We start from the raw sequence: 6,000 nt of genomic DNA, 5'->3' as shown, positions 1-6,000 counted from the left end.
GCCCACTGAGAACCCAATTATGTTCCAAACACAATGGACCAATAGATGGAGAATCTGAATACTAGAAACCATCTATTAGTAGAAATGACGATAAATAAAGCTGATGTATCATTAGAAAATCAAATCAGAGCAGTATCTCCCTATTCATTCCTGGGTGACACTGAGATCCCTCGACCAATCCAATGGATGGATTTAAAAAAATTTCAGGGGATCTCAGAGGATGACAGCCGCGCCTTGAGATAAACAAAGTTCAACTTTTTGAAGGCAGCAGTGCGCACTCCGTGTCATGTGACAAGGACCAACCAATCACAACCAACAGATTCCCTTCATCCGTACATGTCAGACTGTGGTAAGTATGGCTAAGTTAAGAATTTTAGTGCAAGGTTACTAGAGCTTTACATCTGTGCCAAGGATTTCATGTAGATAGGCTGTGATACGGTGCTTAGACACAACCTGCCACCGCACACTTGAAAGCTCTCACAGAAAAGGCTCAATAGTAGCAATAGCAGCATTTTCCAGACAGTTAAAGACACGGCATGTGTGCGGTCCCTAAATCTTTTTATATGATACTTTGACACTGTAAGTGATATAATGTTTCATGTTTACTTTAAACACAGTTAAAACCAAATTACATACTTATACAATATGATTAATAGACTGAAATGTGCCTTACGTTTCTTCCTTGCTTCTCGGTTGGCCATGCTTGTTGAAAAAGGGGGTGTGGCTTTACTGCAGTCCACTTTAGATGATGTGGAACACTGTGATTGGCTTATAGACATTCATTCAAATAAGTTTGTGCATTTGGGTGGAGTCAGATGATAGTAATCAGAGATCTAGACAGCCTAGAAAATGTATGTCCAAAAAATCTGAAAATCCAAAAATTAAATTAATTAAATCAAATAAATGTACTATGTATACAACCATATTCTAAGCCTGCATCAGTTGTTATTCAGTAAAGGTAAATCAATTATTAAAGCTGCTGTACATACACACTGAATATCTGGATCTATGTAACTTTTTAATGTAAGAAGTGATCATTGTGTTATCCACAGCAACATTCTCCCCCTTTTTTTTATTTATTGTGTCTGCGGTGGATTTGCACTGCGTGTTTTCCAAAGTTCATTTACTTTGAGACATTACAGGCTCAGTGCATTTCTCACATGGCACATCTCCTCGCTCCATACATTGGTTCCACAAATCTGTTAAACCTCCAGCTTCGCTCTGCTACCTTGTACTTCTGGCAGTGTCAGGATTACACTCTCTGGCTGCAATCAAACAGCTGCCTACAATGCAATCTATTGAGTGGGGTGTTTTATGCCAGCTGTGCTCTCCTTCTTCCAGTAAACTGCACCTGTGAACACACATAGTGTAGATTTGGTTGGACCAAGAAACTTGCTGACTGTTCAGGCTGTCCAGGTTCAATAAACCATTGAATCCTAAATAGGAATTGGCATGACTAACTAAATAAAAAGGACTCACATTGAAGGGCCTGACCGAGTTTTAGTCAGGTTAAAATCCGTCCAAAAACCCACCTAACATGGAAATTTACTCCATATTAACTCAAGTCCGATCCAATGTTTGTTAAAGTTAAACACTCTGTCCCAAAGATAGAAACCAGAGTAGCTGAGATGACAGTCTGTGACACAGTCAAGACACAAAACCTTGAACTGCTCCATAAAAAGAATTTGGGACACAGATCGAAATATCTGTGGTTCAGACACAGATGGTGACTCTGATAGCAAAGATTATTGATCGCTGTATCAGCACAAAGTCTTCAAAGTGAATCTGCTATTTATGAACCGTGATGTGACGTGCTAATGTTTGTCCAAGCTGCTCTGTCACAGAAAATGGACGCTCTAGACATGTAACTTCAGAATATATCTTCAGAAGTTAACTTCAGAATTGATTTTAAGATTATTTTAATAACTTTAAGGCTCAAACCGGTTTAGCCTCCAGTTATATAGCTTAGCTTCTGACTCCCTACACTCAAAGTCTTGACCTGAGATCCTCAAACCTACTCTCATTAGTCGTCCTCAGTTCAAAGCCATTGAGGCCCCTAGGTTCTGAAGGATTAGGCTTGCTAGCACATTACCTGTTTTTTAAATTATTGCTTAAAGCATATTTTTTATAGAAAAGATTTTCCTTTTGATAGGCTACCTGATTTATACTTCATTTATACTTCTATGATTTGTAACATTTGTGTTTTATTTCCTTTTGTTCTGTTTTGCCTCTGTGCACTATTTTTCTTAGCTCTTAACATTGTTTTAAATAACTAACTTTATTATTGTTGTTTTATTTTCCTTTTTGAAGCACTTGTAACCATGTTTAAATAAGTGTTATACAAATAAAGTTATCATTATTATATATTTCAAGAAACAGTCATTGATTTGGTGATATATGATTTTATGTAGCTCTCATTATACACTTCAAAGACTGCTTCACTGTATACAGTGACAGCAACAAACCTTTTCAATATGAAAAAAATAAAGGAGCATCTTTTAAGTTTATGGTGTTGCATGAAAAAATGATTGACAGTGATAAAAAAGAGGAGTTTCTTCAGATGACAGAATCAATTTTGACATGAACTAAGACTAAATGTGACAACAAGTGTGCAGCAAGAACCACTCTTTGTTTCAGTAATTTACATGTGTGTATATACAGATAAATACTCATACATGGGGTACACGGATACATGCACTCTACATGTTTTTTCAATGTATTCATGTTGCTGTCCTGTACAGTAGGTTATGTGAATTACTGATAGCTTACCGGTATTTACGTCATAGTAATTTGATAGTCCAAAACATTAAATATTTTGTTGGCATATTTTTTTCTGATTTTTTTTTTCAAATTTTTTGAATATATTTATTATCTCCATTCTTCAACATTAAAATAACTTACTAGCACTTTTTTTTTTTTTTTTTTTTTTTTTTTTAAAAAGCACTCCAAGCTTTAGATCTTATAGACATTCAGTCAGTGGTGTAAAGTAACAAGGTAACAAGGTACATTTACTCAAGTAAACTTTGATTTCATAAAATTTGGTTTACTTTTGTACTACTATATATTTTAACTATTGTACTATAGATTTTACTTCTCCACATGAATTATAGATACTTGTTACTTGGCAGATTAGGATTATAAGACAAATACATGAGTTAATAGGAAACTCTTCTTCTTCCTTAACATAAATTACTTGTGGAGTTCCTCAAGGTTCAATTTTAGACCCCTTCCTGTTTTCCATTTACATGCCTCTAGTTGCATAAAAGCTTATGTCACAGTTAAGTGATGCCTCAGTAATATTTCACATTGACAGCTTGTTCACATCATTTCGGTTCTGGCTCCTCTGGCACCAAGTTTCACTTCCTCATGGACAAAAAAGAAAAAATTTAAAATGATCATGTCTTGCCCTGTCACGTCCTCTGTAATTTGTATCTGTTGACATGGTACATATCCATCCTCTCTGCTGTTGTCAGCTACAGATATACTGTTTCCTCTGTCTTAGATGTTGCCCATACTGTTGGTGGGACCCTCGCTGAGGAGGGCCATACAACCTGTGGAGGATACTTACAGCCCACCTGTTGTGCCTGACAGTGCGTCTGTTGTATAGGAGCCTGAAATCCTTCTTTTCCAGTGCTCTCCAAGGTTATGAAACAGATGCTTTGCTTTGATGTGCTCACGAATCATCATTTGATGCATGATCTCTCTCTGTCTGTATCTCTTTATATTGAGCCTCTGGCTCTCTAGGTAATGTTCCCGGGGCTGTCTAGCCTCAATCTGACATGGTGCGTTGACAAGAGAATCATAAAGCCGAGGGATTTATCAAGCTCTGGTAATCTTGTAGTAATGAGTGTCTCCTGAATCCTATATCAAAGGCATGTGTGATTAAGAAGTGTAACATATATGATGGTGGCATGACTAATGATATTATCTGGCTACCATCATGTTTGTGTGTGAACATCAAAGGACTGAGTGTTTGTCATACAAGTATTCATCTGTACGTCTGTGCACTCTGGGCTGGCTGCCAATTACAACATGAGCCAATGATATTATCAGGTAAATACAATTAAATTTTAACCATGATACATCAGCTGGACCCCGTATATGTCATATTATGTAAATCAGTAAATGACCATGATCAATAAATGTATATTTTCAAGTTCCTAAGACACTGTATTTCATAATTTCGGAGCAGAAAGTGAAGAGTATGTTTGGACTGTTTATAATAAAGATAGCGTAAAATGTCTTATGTCAGTGTGGGATTCATTCATCAGATGGGAACCAAATAAATATTGCATTTTTGTGAACGCATTTTTATAACGTCTTAATCTTTCCAATCTAACATACTCAGACAGTGGCTGAATTTCTTTAGTGTATTTCAGGATCAAACTGCCCCTAACAATACAGTATGTTAACCATATGTCAGAACCTCCTAAAAACTGACATGAGTGTCTGCAGGAGCTGGTATAACAATAGCTCCGCTCACTGCCATCATGAAGGTCCAGACGAATACAAAAACTCATCACTGCTGATGGGCAATGACTCTGCCCAACACACACACACACACCTTAGAGTCATCACTGACACTGTTTTCCTTGAATTTTAACCATGTCCTGTATCACTCTATTGCGTTTTGCAGAGTAAAGCCGGTTTTTATCATGACTGGCTTTGAGTGGAACTCAAACCAGATGGAAGGAAATTGGAGATAAATGCAGCTGGAGTCCATGTAAGAGCTGAACCTTTTGGTGGTATGGGATGAGACAGCAGTGATATCACAGCATGTGCGACGTTGCATGCATCTAGAGCAGTGTATGTATAGAGGAGGAAGGCGCAAACATTTACTTTAGCTTTGTGTCTCTCTTAAATGGTAACTTAATTTTAGATTTTATAATTTCTCAATAATTTCCAAGAACATTTCTCATGAATAACTATGGTACAAATAATACAAAAGACAAATGCAGTGCACATAGTGAGTAAAGCACCATTTATCCTAGTTCTGTCTATCTATCTATCTATCTATCTATCTATCTATCTACCTACCTACCTATCTGTTTCATCATCGTCTGTGATCAGTGTTGCTGTTTATGACTAAAATGAGGTGGTGCAGGTGAGTGAAGGCAGAAGTCATGTGAACAGTAGCCTACAAATTCTTCTGGCACCTTCAGCTTTTTTTCCTCTGGCAGGATGCCACACTGTAACAACAACCTCAGACGGATAAAGAGTTTCAAAGCAGATCTGATTATGTGGCGAACAAGCTGAAAAAGGACCCAGAACTAAAAATACACGGTGCATGCATCAAGTGAGATAACATCAAGAGGTTACGGATACACAAAGTAACTTACACCTGCATTAACTAGAGAGCATCTGATCTCCTCCAGACACTTTAAAGAATGAGAAAAATCGTAAGGCAAACTCTCAAAACTCATTTGATCATTCTCTGTGTAAAAAAAACTGGTCTTCTTTTGAAGTTGTAGTAAGGACCCAGCTTGATTACCACTTGAGATTGAACAAGATCTGGTGAAAGGTAGAAAGAATTGCTGTTGGCAGGTCTCTTCATTATATCTTGGAGTTGGATTAGATGATGTATCCAGGGTCTTTCTGACAGAGCCACTCTCCTCAGTCTGGATTTAACCCTGTATGTTCTGCTTTCACTTCACCGCTGCATCTGGGAGCCAGCTGCAGCTCTTTGTATACAGTGTGCGACTGCGTCTGAGTCTGATTGGGGTCACTGGAGGGTCTGTCTCATTCAATATGCAGCTGATTGACCGACTGGTAGGTCACAAAAGTTCCAACAGGCAGGGCCTACGAAATCGTGGAAATTAAACTTTGAAGAGTGCTCCGCTCATGTAGATGACAAAATGCACTTGAAACAAGTTAGTCATGAAGACATGAAGAGATTGAAAGCTATTGAGCTGTCACAGGCAGCTAACGATGACATCTCATCAATGTGAGTTAGTTTCTGAAACACATGAAATTCATTGCTGTCATTCAACATTAAGTGGA

Source organism: Epinephelus fuscoguttatus, linkage group LG3 (assembly GCF_011397635.1).
Source record: "Epinephelus fuscoguttatus linkage group LG3, E.fuscoguttatus.final_Chr_v1".
In the NCBI taxonomy this organism is placed as follows: Eukaryota; Metazoa; Chordata; class Actinopteri; order Perciformes; family Serranidae; genus Epinephelus; species Epinephelus fuscoguttatus.
The sequence above is the reverse complement of the archived record's forward strand: the minus strand, read 5'-3'. Positions refer to the sequence as shown.